Source organism: Cervus elaphus, chromosome 10 (assembly GCF_910594005.1).
Source record: "Cervus elaphus chromosome 10, mCerEla1.1, whole genome shotgun sequence".
NCBI classification, from domain to species: domain Eukaryota; kingdom Metazoa; phylum Chordata; class Mammalia; order Artiodactyla; family Cervidae; genus Cervus; species Cervus elaphus.
The window spans coordinates 36,306,528-36,326,635 of record NC_057824.1 but is presented as its reverse complement, the minus strand read 5'-3'; the positions used below and the strand labels follow the sequence as shown (position 1 = coordinate 36,326,635).

Sequence of the window (20,108 nt, the reverse complement as noted above, 5' to 3'; positions counted from 1 at the left end):
AAAGAATGAAATCCCGCCATTTGCAGCAAGCAATGTGGATGGACTTAGAGAATATCATGCTTAGTGAAATAAGTCAGATAAAGAAAGACAAATGCAGTATATCGCATGTATATGAAATCTATAAAATAATACAAATGAATGCATGTGCAAAACCGAAACAGAATCACAAATATAGAAAATAAACTAGTGGTTACCAAAGGAAAGAGGGAAGCAGAGGAGGGACAAGTTAGGGGTATGGAATTAACAGACACAAATTACTATATATAAAATAGATAAGCAACAAGGATATATGGTATACTACAGGGAATTATAGTCATTATCCTGTAACAGCTTTTAATAGACTATAATCTACAAAAATACCAAATCACTATGTGGTAAACCTAAAACTAGTATAATGTTGTAAATCAACTATACTTCAATTTTTAAAAAGTAATTGATAATACTCTGCAGAAGGTAAATACAGTTAAGGTGATAGACATGAAAGGGAGTATAGTTTGCAGACTTCTCTGAGGAGGTATCTGAACTGAGATCTAAAACGTATGAAGGAGCAAGCCACGAAGAAGCCAAGCACCACACACAGCAAACAGAGCATCGTTTCAGGAACAGAAATGAGCTCGGTGTGTTCCAGACTCTGCAAGGCAGCACGGCGGGTGGAACAGAGTGAGCGATGGAGAGGGGAGACTGAAAGCAAAGTAGATGCCAGGTCATGTAGGGTCTCGAAGACCATGGGGAAGGAGTCTGGATTTTCTTTCTTTCTTTTTTTTTTTAATTTACTTGACTGCAATGGGTCTTAGTTGCAGCATGCAGGGTCTTTCATTGAGGCATATGGACTCTAGCTGTGGTGAGTGGTCTCCAAAGCATGCGGGCTTAATTGCTCCATGGCATGTGGAATCTTAGTTCCCTGAAAGTGAAAGTCGCTCAGTCGTGTCCAACTCTTTGTGACCCCATGGACTATACAGACCATGGAATTCTCCAGGCCAGAATACTGGAGTGGGTAGCCTTTCCCTTCTCCAGGGGATCTTCCCAACCCAGGGATCAAAGCCAGGTCTCCCGAATTGCAGACAGATTCTTTACCAGCTGAGGCACAAGAGAAGCCCAAGAATACTGCAGTAGGTAGCCTATCCCTTCTCCAGTGGATCTTCCCGACCCAGGAATTGAACTGGGGTTTCCTGCATTGCATGCAGATTCTTTACCAACTGAGCTTCCCTGACCAAGGATCAAACCCATTTTCCCTGCATTGGGAGGAGGATTCTTAACCACTGGACCACCAGTGAAGTCCTTGGGTTTTATTTTTAACATGAAGGGAATTTGGGGTGAGGGTTTGAACAAGGAAATCATGTGGTCTGGTGCATGATCTTTAAAAGCCCACTGGGGCTACTGTAAGAATTCATAGTCTGTCGGGAATTCCCTGGTGGTCCAGTGGTTAGGACTCAGTGCTTTCACTGCCAGGGGTCCAAGTTCAATCCCTGGTCAGGAAACTAAGATCCCACAAGCCCATGAGGTTTGGCCAACAGCAAACAAACAAACAAAACGAAAAGAATTCATAGTCTGTAATGAGGAGGGGTACACATGGGGGCAGGCCAGCCAGTTGAGAGGCCCCTTAAAGGTGAAAGATGATACTGTCTTGGAAAAGGATGGTAGCAGTGTAATTGAAGAGAAGTGAATAGTTTGAAGTTAGGTTACAACGATAGAGCCAAATATCTTCCATATGGGTTTATTGGGTGTGGGATGTCAGGTAATGAGAAATTAGGAAAAACATCTAGCACTTTGGATTAAATATCTAGGTGGATGATGGAAAGATATCGGAGGGATTGGGGTAAGAGGGGACAGGTTTGGTAAGGGAAATCAAGAATTCTAATTTGGATATGTAAACTGTGGAGTCCCTCTTAGATACCCAAGTGGAGGTGATCAGCAGGGAGATGGAGTGCATTCTAAGGCTGTAGCTGGTATTTAACAGAGAGGGAAATGGCAACCCGCTCCAGTATTCTTGCCTGGAGAATTCCGTGGACAGAGGAGCCAGGCGAGCTGCTGTCCCTGGCATCGCACAGAGTCAGACACGACTAAAGCGATTTAGCATGCAAGCGTGCATTGGAGAGGGAAATGGCAACCCACTCCAGTGTTCTTGCCTGGAGAATCCCAGGGATGGCGGAGCCTGGTGGGCTGCCGTCTATGGGGTCGCACAGAGTCAGACACAACTGAAGTGACTCAGCAGCAGCAGCTGGTATTTACAGACACAAGACCTCAGGTAACAAAGGAAAGGATTTAAGTAAGTGGAGTGATGTTGAACTCTGGGGCATATTTAGGGTAAGTGGGAAGAGGAGGAGGAACAGATGAACGGATGGAGAGGGAACAGGAGGCAGACCAAGGAGAAAGTGAATCATTGTGTCAGAAGCTGCAGCGAGGTTGAGGAAGACGAGGCCACTGGGCTGGCAAACTGCAGGTCATCAGTGACCTTCACTAGAGAGCTTCCATGGGGCTGACCAGAGCGGGCATTCATGGGGCCAAAAGCACATGTGGAGGTCTACACATCACAGATCTAAATATTTAAATAATATCAATGGAACAAACTGCTAAATAAAATATTATTATATTCATTATATATTGGCAGGCAAGGTTCAGACTTAGAATTCTCCACCTCCTTGAGTTCCTTATCAGAATGAACTGGCACAAAGAGAACTTGGCCCCTGACCTGCTCCCCTTCCCCTTTTCCTCCCCTCCCTTCAGACTGAATGTCCAGTTTTACCTACACTTGCTTCCCCAGCCCTCCTCTCCTGCCAGTAGCCACCTCTGAGGCACAGAGAAGCACACACTGCATCCCTTGGATTTGGGGAACAGCCCCTCACAGGCCCTGGGAACTGGTGTGGGACCACTGAGACAGGGTCGTAGGCATCCTGAGTGAGGTCTAGGAAGGGGGCAAATCCAGGGGTTTGTGTTTCCCTTGTGGGGAGGGGCAAAGCCAGAGGGGGGTCTGAGCAGGGTCCTCTAAAGTAGGGGTCCCCAACAGGTACCAGTCCGTGGCCTGTTAGGAGCCAGGCCGCACAGGTGAGTGGCGGGCAAGAGAGCCAGGTTTCATCTGTATTTACAGCTGCTCCCCATTGCTCGTATCACTGCCTGAGCTCACCTCCTGTCGGATCACCTATCTCATTTTTCAAAAGAGTTTGAGCATGACTTCAGAACCGCATAAAATCCCTGCAGTGAGAAGGAATGGATCTGAGACCCATTTGTGAATAAGCCAGGTGAATCAACTTTGTCCATGCTAGAAGAGGATCAACTGCTTGAGATGGCAAATGATGGTGGCCTGAAAAGCGTGTCTGAGACAACTTCAAATCTCCACACATTCTAGATTAAAGTCAAGGCAGAATATCCTGAGATGCCATAAAAGCACTGAAAAACCCACTTCTGTGTTCAACATCCTATCTTTGTGAAGCAAGGTGTTCCGCAGTGACAAAAACCAAAACAAAATTATAGAGCAGACTGGACATAAGCAACACACTTTGGGTGTCACTGTCTCTCATCTCCCCCAGAAGGGACCGTCTAGTTGCAGGAAAACAAGCCCAGGGGTCCCATGGATTCTGCATTATGATGCGGTGTATAATTATCTCATTACATATCGCAATGTACTAATAATAGAAATAAAGTACACAATAAATGTGATGCACTTGAATCATCCTGAAACCATCCCCCACCCCTGTCTGTGAAAAAACTGTCTTCCACAAAACCAGTCTCTGGTGCCAAAAGAGTTGGGGACCACTGCTATAAAGCATGGGGCTTGGGGGCAGTATTGGAGTAGGTTAAAAAGAGAATGGGGGCTTCCCAGGTGGCGTCAGTGGTAAAGAACCCTGCCTGTCAATACAAGAGATGCAAGAGATGAGAATTCAATTCCGGGGTCAGGCAGATCCCCTGGAGAAGGGAATGGCACCCCACTCCAGTATTCTTGCCTGGAGAATCCCATGGACAGAGGAGCCTGGCGGGCTACAGTCCATGGGGTTGCAAAGAACCAGGCGTGACTGGGCACACACAAATGGAATAGAGAATATGGAGTAAAGTGGTGAGAAAACAGTGTGGACAGGCCTTTGAAGGAACTTTTCCCATAATGGGGTAGCAGCTGGAAGGAAAGGAAAAGCCAAAGAAAACTCAGTCTTTGTGTTTTTAAAGACAGCACTCTGGCTTGCTGATGGAAAGGATGAGTAGAAGGAAAAGCTGACGAAGAGGACAGGATGGGGATAATGTTGGGTGCGGAGTCCTTGAGCAGGTGAGGGGGACGGGATCCAAGGCTTGGTGGAGAGGTTGGCACAAACAGTTCTTCCACTATTAGACGAGGGAGAGCACCTTAAAAGGGCACAGATGTAGGCAAGCTGGCAAATCTGGCAGTGGGAAGAAAACAAAATCATTCTTTTCTAATTGCTCCCAATATTTACAATTACAGAGTGAATGAGATCATCCACTGAGAGTAGTGAGAGACAAATTGTGAAAAGTTATCTGAGACACTTGAAAAGGTGGTTAAGATGGTCAATTTTATGTTATATGTATTTTGCCATAATTAAAAATAATATTAGTTTCAGGGAATTCCCTAGTAGCCTAGCGGTTAGGATTCTAGGCTTTCACTGCTGGGGTTCAGACCTTGGTTGGAGAACTGAGCTCCCACAAGCCACACGGTGCAGCTGAAAAAATAAATAATAAAGAAATAATTTTTAAAAGGTGAAAAAGGCTAATAAATAACCATCCTGCCCTTTTTTAAAAAAAAAGCTACTTGGGAATACAGGAGAGTAAATATATTGGGGAAACAATATTAGAAGCAGTACCAGGGACTTACTGGAGATTTGTGGACATAAATTTAAAGCAAAACCAATAAGCTTAATCGTGCATGTTTTTCCTCTGCTGCCTTCAGTTGCCAGGCTACAAACAGGTGAAGCAGGCAGAATGTTGGGTTAAGAGAATTTGAGTGATTTAAGAAGATTTGTGACTTTAATTAAAAATATTTAAGAGAATTTGATTGACTCAGACTAAAACTGAATGTTAAAAAACTTCTGGATTAGTAAATAACTTCAGATTTATTAGGTCTGTAAACAGTGTTTCAGTGCTTAGCAATCTCATTTATTCCATTTATAAGTCTGCATTGTCAGACGTTTGAAGCACTGAAGAGAATCAAATCTGTAATTGTGGTTAAAATGCCAAAGCTACGGAAATGTTATTAATCAAGTTTGCAAATGATGTTAAATATTTAGGAAAATTTACTATGTCAAATTTACATGCTAATTTAGCATTGATATAAGAACAAATGAAAATTAGTCATTAACTTTAGATAAGATACAGCTAGACTTATAAATACAACAATATTATCTGTGAGTCATATGTTAAAGGCTTAGGGAAAATTCGGTTTTTGGATTTACAAATTTAGCAAGTTGTGAAAGTGAAAGTCACTTAGTCAGGTCCACCTCTTTGCAACCCCATGTACTATACAGTCCACAGAATTCTCCAGGCCAGAATACTGGAGTGGGTAGCCATTCTTTTCTCCAGGGGATCATCCCAACCCGGGATGGAACCCAGGTCTCCCACATTGCAGGCGGATTCTTCACCAAACTGAGCCACGAGGGAAGCCCTTAGCAAGCTGAGCATTAGTTAAAATAGAAGTAACTGGACTTCCCTGGCGGTGCAGTGGTTAAGAATCCATCTGCCACTACAGTGGACATGGGTGTCATCTCAGCTCCAGGAAGAATCCACATGCCATAGAGCAACTAAGCTTGATGCCACAATACCGAGCCTGTGTGCCTAGAGCCTGTGCTCTGCAACAAGAGAAGTCACTGCAAAGAGAAGCCCGAACACCCCGACAAAGAGTAGCCCCTACTTGCTACAACTAGAGAAAGCCTGCATGTAGCAAGGAAGATCTAGCACAGCCCCCCCTCCCAAAAAAATATAAGTAACTGTAGTATACTCCTGTATGCATTAAGGCCCAAATGTAGATGCTAAATATGTAGCTACTCCCTATAAGATGCCATCTTATGCCTGTCTCACTATTTTATTTTCTCAGCATAGATATCTACTTCCTGTGCTCCCAAATTCCACTAAAATGACAGAAAAAATATTATTGATATATACAAAATTATTCACATATATACAAAATTATGTATACTTAATATGTATTATTTATGTATAAAATATTTATATAGTCTGGCAAATTTTCTGCATATATAATTGCCAAAAAACAAGAAAGAGTCCTATTATTAAATCAGAAATGATGAAGAAGGGACTTCCCTGGTGGTCCAGTGGCTAAGACTCCACATTCCCAATGCAGGAGCCTGGGTTTGATCCTTGGTCGGGGAACTAGATCCCACATGCTGTAATTAAGAGTTTGCATGCCACAACTAAAGATCCCCTATGCTGCAAATAAGACCTGGAGCAGTCAAATAAATATTTTTTAAAAAGAAAGAAAGAAATGATAAAGAATTCCTGTAAGATAGACTCTATAAAGTTTCCAATCAAGGGCAAGACTAGGGTAGAGAAAACTTGACGCTAAACTCTGCTGAGGAAAAGCAGCTCTTTCCAAGGAAGCCAGGGGGAAATCCAAGATTAGAATAAACAAATATGAAGAGAGAGAGAGGTTCCCCTGGACGGTTGTTAAGGTAATTAAGTACCAGGCTGCGTTTGGCCTGGCTGGGTCAGACACTGCCCTCTAGTCGACAGCTCCAGGCAGAGAAAGTTCCCAGGATAAAGACCCCAGGACCACTTTCTGAACAAAGGCATGAATAACTTTTCTAGAGAAGGCTCTGAACTTAAGGGCTGGCCTGGATGGGGAAGCAGAGCCCTTCTTAAAGGGCTTCTAAAACGATAGGGACCGAGGTCAGAGAGGAAGAGGAAAGGTTGTCTCTGGGGCCCGGCCCTGTCACAGCTATCTAGCCAGCTCTCCAAGATAAACACTTCTGAATAATTCCAGGAGCCGCAGAAGAAGGCAGGGAGTGCCCCCAAGAATACACAGTACCTACCAAGAAGGAGAGAATACCTGTCTTCTTAGAATATAAATGTACCACCTAATCAGGCAGTACAGTTACCCCATCCCTTAAAATCTCAGAAACCGGCTCCTGGAATAAGGACAGAGGTTCTCATTCGGACTAACAGTGCTCCAGCTTCCAACACTGCAAATTCTAGGCAAAGAAGTGGTGGATACAAGAAACATGGTGTCTAAATACACTGAGGACTTCCCTGGCAGTTCAATGGTTAAGACTTCACCTTCTAATGCAGGGGGCATGGGTTCGATCCCTGGTCAAGGAACTAGATTCCACATGCCATGTAGCACAGCCAAATTAAAAAAAAAAAAAAAAACACTAGGAAAACTTATGACTGTATCTAAATAAATGTAGACATGTATACTGTGAGAAAAATTAAGACCTGGAACTACAATTTCATAAGACTTCATTCAACATTGGAGTGAGGGCAGGAAGGGGTTTGAAAGCAGGTTATGGCTTGAATTGCTCCAGGGATGCTGAAGACATAGAGTAAGCCTAGGTATTGATAGAAGATATCTGGCAGGAGATTTAAGATGAACTGAAATGGGGCATGCAGGAGGCTCTGGGGTACCAGTAATATTTCATTTCTCGAGGTAAAGTTGAGTTTTGCTTGCTTTATGTTTTTTTCCTGAGTGTCTTATTTTTCTGTACATGTGGTATTTTATAATAAAACATTTAAAAAAATCAAGAGTGACTGCTAGATGTGGAATTCTCAAACCTGGCTGCATATACAACTTGGGGAAGTTTTTAAAATACCAAAGGCCACTAAATGGCCATCAACAGAGGAATGGATAAAGAAGATGTGGGCCATGTGCATAATAGAATATTCCTCAGCCATAAAAAGGAATGAAATTGGGTCATTTGTAGAGATGTGGATGGACCTAGAGACTGCCATACAGAATGAAATAAGTCAGAGAAAAACATATCGCATATTAATACATACATGTGGAATCTAGAAAAATGGTACAGATGATCTTATTTGCAAAGTAGAAATAGAGACACAGACATAGAGAACAAACATGTGGATACCAAGGGGGAAGGGGCCGTGAGATGAATTGGGAGACTGGGATTGCTGTATATACACTACTGATACTGTGTATAAAAGAGATAACCAGTGAGAACCTACTATATAGCACAGGGAACTCTACTCAAAGCTCTCTAGTGACCTAAACGGGAAAGAAAGAAAAAAAGAGAGAGATAGGTACATGTACGGCTGATACACTTTGCTGGACAGTATAAACTAACTCAACGTTGTAATGCAACTATAGGCCAATACAAATTAATTAAAAAAATACTAACAGCCAGAGCACACCCCAGACCAAATGAATTAGCATCTGTGGGATGGGGTCAGACTTATGTATCTGAGAACCACTGTATTAAATGAATAAAAATAAAGAAATTCAACAGGAGGAAACAGTAATCACAATCAATGTCAATGGGTTAAATTCCCTAAGTAAAAGTAAATTCCCTAAGTAAAATTCAACAAGATCACCAAGATCCATTTTCTTCATTCTCAGGCTTCTCTCACAGTATTCGCTCTGTTCTCAAAAGCCTTGTGGCTACAAGACTATTGTAGAAATGTTACCGTTATGTCATTTTTGGTTTACGTTAAGAGGGAAAGAACCCCTGACTTTATGCCAGAAGTCTCAGCAAAGCTTTCATGGCATCTCTTTTTTATTTTCCTACTCTGATCACGCGATCAACCCTGAGGTAATCACTATCACCAGGACACTTTGGTTAGCCAGGCCTCTATCACAGGTATAGATTCTCCTGCCCCAAAATCAGGGTGGAATCAGTATTACCAGAACTACATAGGATTAGAGTGGTGGGGGAAGGTGAAGCCTCAAGTAAAGCCCAGAAGCCGTTAGCAGAAGTAGAGTGAATGGAAGTTGAGCAACCAAAAAGAAAAAAAAAATTCATAATGGAAATATATAGATTCAAGGCAGGAGAAAACTATAAAGGCTAAACCAAAGTAGGGAGGTTCAAAGTGGAAGTTAAGAGATGGAAGCTGGTTGAAAAAAATACCTTGCCCTGCAGAAACAGTTGTCTATAGCCTTGACTGAGGCCAGAGGAGAAGCTATTAAGGATAGTGGACAAGCTGAGTCCGTCTCCATAGCTACCAGTCCATCCCCAAATATGTACCTGCAGCTCAGATTTCTCTCTCCACATTTAAGTGCACACCTGCCTTCTAGACAACTATCCTGCATATCTCAGAGGCAGTTCAAATTCATCATGTCTATCACTTAGTGGCACAGATGGTAAAGAATTCTCCTGCAATGTGGGAGACCTGAGTTTGATCCCTGGGTTGGGAAGATCCCCTGGAGGAGGGCATGACAACCCACTCCAGTATTCTTGCCTGGAAAATCCCCAAGGACAGAGGAGCCTGGTGGGCTATAGGTCGAGAAGAGAAGGACACGACTGAGTGACTCAGCACAGCACATCACTTAATTATCAAAAGAGGGCAAATCACTTCCTCTTAAATCCACCCTCCTTTTTCTGTCAATAACCTCAGGCTCTAAACCAGAAAACTGGAATCATCTTTCATCTCCTTCCTCTCTCACCTTCAGGTCTCATCTTTCTCTAAGAACGGTTTCCATCTCCACGCCACCTCTCTGAGCCACTCCTGATTCGTCATCAGGACTTAACACAATTGTGATTTAATTGTTGGGTAATTTGTGTGAATAGTGGTCACTTCCACGAGGCTGGACTCAGAACAATAGACCCCCATTGCAATCTTTCCATTCCTGTATCCTCCAATACAAACTCTGTTCAGCAGGTACCTGAGTATTTGTAGAAAGAATAAAGTCTGCCAGTATCAAGTTGTTTTTTTTTTTCAGTAGTTTTTTGGGAACACAGGTACCTCCATTTGTTTACTTATTTTGATTAATGAATTTATGGCTGGTCTTTGTTCCTGCGTGTGGCGCTTTCTCTAGTTGTAGTGAGCAGGGGTAATCTCTAGGTGCAGTGCACAGACTTCTCATTGCCCTGGCTTCTCTTGTTGAGGAGCATACATACTACGCATACATACTAAAGCTCAGGCTTTAGTAGTTGTGGCATGCAAGCTTAGTAACTGTGGTGCCCAAGCTTAGGTGCTCCATAGCATGTTGGATCTTCCTGGGCCAGGGATCAAACCCGTGTCCTCTGCATTGGCAGGTGGATTCCTAACCACTGGGCCATCAGGGAAGTCCCCAGTATGGAATTTGATGTGCCATCTTCCAAACTCAACACTATCTTACTGAATAATCTGAAAATGCAGATCTGATTATATTTTCCCATTTATTAAAAATTTCTTTCAATGATCTCCACCCCTTCCCATTCCCTAAGGAAAGGAGTGTTTCTTAAATTTTCAGTGTTTAATAACCACTTATTAGCTGCCTGGAGCATATGAAAACTTCCAATTTTAGGTAAACAGTCACAAAAAGTTTAAATAATAAAATTAATATATAACTTAAGATTCATAGTATTCAAGTATCCCTTGTTATCAAACCTATTTATCTTCTGACCTTGGGTTTGGAAATCAAGTTCATATAGCAAGGGATACACACACTTGGTACCTGAATTTTGGATAACAGGAAGCAAGAGTTTAGATACTGCCATATACCAGGCTTACTAAAAAGAAGTATTCAAATATACTCAGATCCAGAGTTTGGATAGAAAGTTGAAATAGCAAAGGCAGAATGGTGAGGAACGACAAATCAGCAAAAAGGATACTATTATTTGCCATCAATCTTTAGAGTATGTAATATACACATGTGTATGTATATCTGGATTAATGACAGATTCCATTTATCTGCTAAATTAGAAAGCAAAATTACAAATACATGCATTCTCAATCACTCAGTCATGTTCAAATCTTTGAGACCTGCCAGGCTCCTCTGGCCATGGGATTTCCCAGGCAAGAATACTGGAGTGAATTGCCACTTCCTACTGCAGGGGATCTTCCCGACCCAGGGACGGAACCCGCATCTCCTGCATTGGCAGGCAGATTCTTTACCACTAGTGCCACCTGGGAAGCCCATGACTAAGAATGATGGGCAGCAAATGCTCGGTGGCCCTACACACTGTGTTGTGTATATTTTGATGGGGATATATACCTAGAAACAGCGGTGAAGTCTCTCATTGAAGGCCAATTTTACAAGCAGTTAAGTCAAAGGCTGTATGGTTGGATTTTTAAAAATATTTATTATTTATGCTGTGCTGGGTCTTCTTTGCTGCTCATGGGCTTTCTCTCGTTGTGGGGAGGAGGGGACTCTCTAGTTGCTGCGCACGGCCTTCCCATCACCATGGCTTTTCTTGTTGGGGAGCATGGACTCTAGGTGTGCAGGTTTTAGTAGTTGTAGCATATGGGCTCTAGAACTCGAGCTCATTAGTTATGGGGCACCAGCCTAGTTGCCCTGTGGTATGTGGGATCTTCTCTGACCAGGGATCGAACCCATGTCCCCTGCATTGGCAGGCAGATTCTCAACCACTGGACCACCAGGGAAGTCCTTGGATGTTTTAACTTGGATGATAGTTGCAAATGAATTTCTAAAGTTTTCTGTTTTCATTCAGCTCAGGAAAGAATTTCTCCATGTTTTCTGGCACATTGAATGGTTTTTAAATATGCTCAATGTCACTGATGTCTTTCTCCAGAAAATGGACAAAAATCAAGTGTTAGGGAAGACTCGGTGCTGGCTGACAAAGCCTCTTGCATCACAGTTCAATTTCCTGATGTGTTATCTTCTTCACTGAATATCCGATGAGGTTGAAATGAGAGATTTGAGATTTTCAACCTGCTGCCCATGGCACGTTGACACCCACTGGAAACCTTTGAGATAACATTTCCTCACAACCCTGGTAAGGACAACAAGGATGATTTCTGGTCTCTGGTTTTTCCTGGCATTATTAGTGTTATAAAGAAATTTTCTCTCCTCCCTTGTTTTAGTTTTTCACATGAGTACATTCCCCCTGGATAGCCAGCACACTTTAGGGTAGAAAAACAGTTTTGGTCCATGCCACCCATTTCTTTGCAAGACACATGGGAAAGACATATGCTCCATCATAGAGATTTGATGGGGCTAACAATTTTCGTTCCTTCTTCTCCACTTTGTGAAGATCACCATTCTTAACTGTTCTTAGTAAATAAAACAGTGTGCAATTTTAGCACCAGGGTAGAGCTAGTTTTGAGTAGTCGAGGGAGGTACAAGGCAAAAGTGGCCCTAATTCTTCACCCCTTTGTCATAGTGTGGTAGCACCCTTCCACTCTACTTCTGGGTTGGCCATAGGAGTTGCTGGGACCCAATGTGCATGCATGTGTGCATGCGGTGTGCTTGCTAAGTTGCTCCAGTCATGTCGACTCTGTGCAGCCCCATGGACTGTAGCCTACCAGGCTTCTCTGTCCATGGGATTCCCCAGACAAGAATACCTGAGTGGGTTACTGTGCCCTCCTCCAGGGGATCTTCCCGACCCAGGGATCGAAGCTGAATCTCTCATGGACAGGTGATTTCTTTACCACTAGTGCCCCCTGGGAAGCCCACCGGTGACCCAGTGGGATGGTAGCAAATGTGACAAAGCGGAGGCCTGAGAAGTGCCAGCGTGTTTGGGCTTGCTTGTCCTTCCCCCTGTCCCTCTGCCACATGCACACACTTGGGCCAGCCTGCTAAAGGATGAGATGGACAGAGGATAGCTACCCCCGCCGTCCAGCCAAGGCTAACCCAGACTAGTCACACTGCTACTCAGACACAGGGAAGAACCCAGCTGAGGGCAGCAGAGCTGCCTCCACGATGACCCACAGCTAGGTCTGGCTTCATGGCTCTTGGCCTTTGCAGTCACACAGGGTCCGATGGTAAGAAAGACCCCATGCTTGGTTTAATGTTCTGTTGGCATTACTTTAAAATTCTTCATAATGTCTAAATAAGGGGCCTGGCATTTTGCTCTGAGCTCCACAATATACACCGCTGGTCCTGCTCACATCTTGTCACTGACACCAAGGTAAGCCTAGCTGAGATGAGAAGAACCACTCCAATGGCTAACAGACTCATGAGATTAATAGATTCCTACTATTTAACTGATGAGGTTTTGAAGTGGTTGTACATTTTTGTAACAATAGATATGGGAAGTTCCTTGGTGCTCCAGTGTTAAGATTCTGCCTTCCAATGCAGGGGGCGTGGGTCCCAATATGGTTGGGGAAGTAGGATCCAACATGCCCCATGGTCAGTTAAACCGATAAGCCACAACTACTGAGCCTGCCTGACACAACTAAGACCCGTTTAGTTCAGTTCAGTTCAGTCACTCAGTCATGTCTGATGCCTTGTGACCGCATGGACTACAGCACGCCAGGCTTCCTTGTCCATCACCAACTCCTGGAGCTTGCTCAAACTCATGTCCATCAAGTTGGTGATGCCATCCAACCATCTCATCCTCTGAGACGAGAGGCAGCCAAGACCTGAGGCAGCCAAAACATAAACAAATAAATACTTTTTTAAAAAAGTAGATACCGACATGCCAAACCTTTCTTTGCTGGACACATGTCTGGTCCTCCATCAGCATGACCTCAAATACACTTCTAATCTGCATTATATCTCACAAAAATATTAGATGAATTGATAATAAGAATTCAAAATTATAAGGTATGTCTTTCTCTTTCATAAAGGTACCAAAGAGATGCAAAGAGCTGGTTTATTCTATTCCCACTAGTGGTTTTCTTGTAGTTGCTATTCAGTCATTAAGTCATGTCCGACTCTTTCCAACCCCACGGACTGTAGCATGCTGAACTCCTCAGTCCTCCACTGTCTCCTGGAGTTTGCTCAAACTCATGTCCATTGAGTTGGTGATGCTACCTAACCATCTCATCCTCATCCCTTTTCCTTTCACCTTCAGTCTTTCCCAGCATCAGGGTCTATTCCAATGAGTCAGCTCTTCCCATCAGGTGACCAAAGTATTGGAGCTTCAGCTTCAGCATCAGTCCTTCCAATGAATATCCAGGGTTGCTTTCCTTTAGGATTGACCTGTTTGATTCCCTTGCAGTCTAGGGGGACTCTTGAGTCTCCAGCACCAAAATTCGAAAGCATCAATTTTTGGGTGCTCAGCCTTCTTTATGGTCCAACTCTCACAACCATACGTGATTACTAGAATAATCATAGCTCTGATTATATGGCCCTTTGTAGGCAAAGTGATATCTCTGCTTTTTAAGATGTTGTCGAGGTTTGTCATGGTTTTCCTTCCAAGGAGCAAGCATCTTTTAATTTTGTGGTTGCAGTCACCGTCCTCAGTGATTTTAGAGCCCAAGAAAAGAAAATCTGCCACTGCTTCCATTTTTTTCCCTTCTATTCTCCATGAAGTGATAGGATTGGATGGCATGATCTTAATTTTTGTAATGCTGAGTTTTGAGCCACCTTTTTCACTCTTCTCTTTTGCCCTCAACAAGAGGCTCTTTAGTTTCTCTTTACTTTTCGCGATTAGATTGGTATCATCTGCATCATTTGAGATGTTGATATTTCTCCTGGCAATCTTGATTCCAGCTTGTGATTCATCTAACCCAGCATTTCTGCATGACTGAGTGACTAACATACACACACACACACACACACTGCATGTAAGTTAAATAAGCAGGGTGACAATATACAGCCATGTTGTACTCCTATCCCAATTTTGAACCAGTCAGTTGTTTCATGTCTGATTCTAACTGTTGCTTCTTGACCCACATATAGGTTTTACAGGAGACAAGTAAAGTGGTCTGATATTCCCATCTCCTTAAGAATTTTCCATAGTTCGCTGTGATCCACACAGCCTAAGGCTTTAGCATAGTCAATGAAGCAGAAGTAGATGTTTTTCTGGAATTCCCTTGCTTTCTCCATGATCCAACAAATGTTGGCAATTTGACCTCTGGTTCCCCTGCCTTTTCTAAACTCAGCTTATACAACTGGAAGTTCTCGATTCAAGTACTGCTGAAGCCTGGCTTGTAGGATTTTGAACATAACTTTGCTAGCATGTAAAATGAGCACAATTGTATGTTAGTTTGAACATTCTATGGCACTGCTCTTCTTTGGGATTGGAATGAAAACTGACCTTTTCCAGTCCTGTGGCCACTGCTGAGTTTTCAAGTTTGCTGACATATTGAGTGAAGCACTTTAACAGCATCATCTTTTAGTATTTAAAATAGCTCAGCTGGAATTCCATCACCTCCACTAGCTTTGTTCATATTGATGCTTCCTAAGGCCCATATGACTTCACACTTCAGGATGTCTGGCTCTACGAAAGTGACCACATCATCGTGATTATTCGGGTCCTTAAGATCTTTCCTGTATAGTTCTTCTGTGTATTCTTGCCACCTCTTCTTAATCTCTTCTGCTTCTGTTAGGTCCTCATCATTTCTGTCCTTTACTGTGCTCATTCTTGCATGAAATGTTCCCTTGATATCTCAAATTTTCTTGAAGAGATCTCTAGTCTTTCCCATTCTATTGCTTCCCTGTATATCTTTGAGTTGTTCATTTAAGAAGGCCTTCTTATCTCTCCTTGCTATTCTCTGGAACTCTGCATTCAGTTGAGTATATCTTTCCCTTTCTGTGGTTTTACTCAAATAAAAACAAAATATAGTTTTGTTTTATAGTTTTACTTAACTGTAAAACAAAATAAATTACTCAACTATTTAAAAAAATTTTAAAAAGACCCTGATGCTGGGAAAGATTGAAGGCAGGAGGAGAAGGGGACGACAGAGGATGAGACGGTTGGACGGCATCACCGAGTTAATGGACATGAGTGTGAGTGGGCTCCGGGAGTTGGTGATGGACAGGGAAGCCTGGCGTGCTGCAGTCCATGGGGTCGCAAGGAGTTGGACACGACTGAGGGACTGAACTGAACTGAAAACAAGATCTGGCTGTCGTCGTTACAATAAGAAGAGTCCCGCGTCTCTGCGTGTCATTTGTGCCATGCAGCATCCGGTCCTGATGTTAGGTTTGCCCATGACTGCTCTGGCTTCCTCTCCCAGCATTTTATTTGTCCTGAGTTTGAGGCCAGTTTTATAAACATGTTGGCCCAAGCATGGCTTGCATCTGTGGATGCTACTGTTTTGGCCTCTTCGCATTTAGAAATAAAATAAATCGATTTCATACCAGAAAATACTATTTTGTGCCTGGTTCAGGAAAAACTACTGGTTGACCCATACGCAAGCATGCTCAGTTGTGTCCGATTCTTTGTGACCCCACGGACTGTAGCCCTGCCAGGCTCCTCTGTCCATGGAATTTTCCAAGCAAGAATAGTGGAATGGGGTGCCATTTCCTTCTCCAGGTTGACCTATAAGGTTATTCTATTTTGTTTTTTCATTTGCTTATTTTTTGGTTGTGCTGCATAGCATATGCGATCTTAGTTCCCTGACCTGGGATCAAACCCGTGCTCCCTGCTTTAAAAAAAAGGAATCTTAACCACTGGGCCACCAGGGAAGTCTCCAGGTTATTCTGTTTCAGAAGTGATGTGAAACCTCTGAGAGCATCACAAAGCATTCTGACAGAGTTTTCTAATACAGAGTGCACCCTGGAGACAGGAGGGGAATAAACCCCTGGTTCAATAAAGTCCTGTTTTTAGATATCCATAGCCACCCTTCCCATTCACACTTTCCCTTTCAGCTGCTTGAGGGAATTTATCATGCTCACAGATGCTCTTGTTCCAACAGATCCTGAAATCCTGTTCACTAATTACGATTCTGAATTGTAGTTTTTGTACTATTTTTATCATTGCTTTTACACTTCAATGAATCACTTTTTCAGTCATTAATCTATTTTTGTTAATCAGAGTCATAACACAACACAATAGTAACAAGAAAAAAATGCAAACCTTACACACATAAACAATAATATTCCAATGATATAACTAAAATAAACTATAGCCTAATAATTTTAGCTACACCTTAAGGGTCCGTCCAATTTGAGCCATCTCTATGTGTGAACCCTTTTTAAGAGCATAATGGTATTTGATAATTTTTCTTTCATCTCAAATTCATAAAATTTTTGAACAGGTATCTTTTTGTTGCTTTTGCCACAGAAGCTGCTTTAGGACTGTTAATTTTATAGATTAATTGACCACATTTTAGAAACATTGACCTAAAAGAAAAAGCCTGTACTCTTAAACATGGTCTCTAAACCATTTCATAATCTAGTCCCTTGGTTCACATAAAAGAACTATTGTTATTAGTGTGTATGCCCACACACGCATTGTTACTAGTATGACAGGAACAATAGCAACCACACACTTCTATTGACCGAGCCCTTAAATGATACTCATGATCAAGTGTCATTTTAAGCATTTTAAATGGACTCTCTTATTTCCAGCTCACAGTAAGTAACCCTAGGAGGTAGGTACTGGTTTGTTCTTATGAATTTACAGATAGGGAACTATGAATATTACAGAGGTACTTGCTCAAGGTTGCAGAGCTAACTAGAGGCCAAGCAGGAGTTTGGTCCCAGGCTTGTCTAACTCAAGGACACCATGTTACCTGGCCCCCACCATGCCCCTTCGATCTGCCTTCCTGAACTCCTCACAAATGCACGCAGCCTCTCTATCCCCATTGAAGATGTCTTCTATCTGTGATCTGTTGTTCCTTCTGTCTAGAATGCCCTCTCTTTCTCCCCGTGTCACCTTCGTAAACTTTGATTCACCCTGCAGCACCCAATTTTAGAGTCTTCTAGAAGCCTTTCCTTTAGAAGCTTTAGAAGGAAGCCTTTAGAAGGCTTCCTTTAGAAGCCTTTCCTTCCCCCCGACACTCCAGATTTTTACCTTGTCTGGAATAGCAGCCTAAATTTTATTTCTCTCCATTCTCCAGACAAAGACACAAAAAAGTCTAGAATGACAGCTGAATTATTAAGAATTATAAGATGACAGAACATAATTTACCCACTGTGCCTGACTGTTCCCTGGTTTATCAAGAGTCAACTCCAGTTATTGAGTCGTGCTCAATGAATAGGCAATTCCTTACCTGGACAGAGGCGCCTGGTGGGCTACAGTCCATGGGTTCCAGAAAGAGTTGGACACGACTAACACTTACCTTAAAATATTTTTCTCAGGAGGTCAGAAAACAGGATTAATTCTTATTGTACCTATAATAGCAACTAGTTAACTTCATGAAACACAGGAAATACACTATCTATTTTGTTGTTGTTGTAATTGTTTAGTCGCTAAGTTGTGTCGGAGTCTTTTGTGATCCCATGAACTGCACGTAGCCCGCCAGGCTCCTCTGTCCATGGGATTCTCCAGGCAAGAATATTGGAGGGGGTAGCCATTCCCTTTTCCAGGGGATCTTCCCACCTCAGAGATCGAACCTAGGTCTCTCACATTGCAGGCAGATTCTTCACCATCTGAACCATGAGGGAAGCCCGAAAGCAATAAATACCTTTATAATAAAAAAAAGAAAATGAGGTTTCTAGAGCAAATGAACCCAGCCAGGGCCTCTTGCAATGGAGATGGTCACTTCTTGAGAGTTTCCAACTCTGGAAAAATGAATGTCCTCAAGAGACTCCAGAATCAGGACTTCCCTGAGGGTCCAGTGGTTAAGAATCCATCTTCCAACACGGGGGGGTACAGGTTCAATCTCTGGTCGGGAACTAAGATCCCACATGTGGTGGGGCAACTACGGCCAGATGCCCAAACTACAGAGCTCACACGTGGCAGTTGCTGAGGCCAGGCATTCTGGAGTCCACTCCCCCACACCTGGAGAGAGGCCCACATCCCACAAGGAAGAGCCCTCACACCAAACGAAAAATGCCATGTGCCACAACAAAGATCCTGCATGCCAGAAATAAATAAAATCAATTAATTACAAAAGAGAGAGACCCCAGAATCCATCAATAGCATATATCCTTCCTTTATAAAGTTTCTGGCTGCTATGACCTGATTCTCACAAGCTCCAGTTTGGTTGTATTTGTTACTTCCTGCAGGTATACAAGCTGCCTCTTTCTGGGATACTAAAAAGCAAGGACTTGTGGGCATGTGGGCTATCACCAATTTCATCAATATTCTGCAGTATTACTATAAATCAGCCTTGGTACAGAGCTATGAGCTGGAAGAATACAAGATAGAAACTTGGAAGGAGGTGTATATACAGGACTTCTTTAAGCCACTTGTCTGCATTTCTCCTAATGCCAACTTGTTTGATGCTGTCTTTTCATTAATTCAAAACAAGATCCACAGGCTGCCAGTTATTGACCCAGAATCAAGCAATGTCTTGTACATCCTCACCCACAAGTGCATTCTCAAGTTTCTCAAAGTGTTTATCACTGAGTTCCTAAGCCAGAATTCATGTCTATGTCTAATAGAAGACTAGCTTCTATGCCAACATTGCTATGTTCTGCACTATGACCCCTTCGACATGGCTCTGGGCATCTTTGTACACCATCTGCCAGTGAATGAGGAAGGTTGTGTGGTGAACATCTATTCCATGTTTGATGTTATCCGTGCTAAGTCACTTCTGTCACGCCTGACTCTTTGGGATCCTCTGGACTGTAGCCATGGGATTTCTCTGTCCATGGGATTTCCCAGGCAAGAACACAAGAGTGGGTTACCATTTCCTTCTTCACTGATGCTATCCATCAGGCAGCATAAAAGACCCACCACAACCTAGATGGGTCTGTAGTCAAAGCCCTGAAAAATCGATCATATTACTTTAAATGTAGCTTTAAGTGCTACCTGCATGAGACTCTGGAGACCTTTCTCAACAGGTTAGTGGAAGCAGGGATTCACAGACTTGTGGTGGTGGATGAGAATGATGTGATCAAGGGAACTGTGTCACTATCTGTCATAGTGATACAGGCAGAGAGAAGCGGCCCTGAGCTGGGGGAAGCAGTCACGTGCCCCACTCACTGCCTGCCCAAAGCTCTGGGAATCATAGAAGAAACCTGGCAGCTATTCCTTGCTTAGGAGCCCCCTCCCCTCCGACCTGGGAGCTGAGAAGGCAAGGGGAAAGGAAGGAGAATAAATTTTTAGGTGTCCTTATCCTCACAATACTCAGAAAAACTTTTAGCCTAGCTCATGCTAGCTCCTGTCCTCTTATTCATATCCCCCTTTCTGGGCAAACCATGAGCTCTGTGCGCCTCCAGAAAACTGTATACCTCAAGGAACTAGAAAGAGAAGAACAAACCAAGC

The 20,108-nt window shown here is 43.0% G+C and overlaps 1 pseudogene; it reads left to right on the top strand.

Moving 5' to 3' along the window:
• The first annotated feature begins 539 nt into the window (after window positions 1–539).
• LOC122702006 lies at window positions 540–19,883 on the top strand (annotated as a pseudogene).
• Window positions 19,884–20,108: the final 225 nt, after the last annotated feature.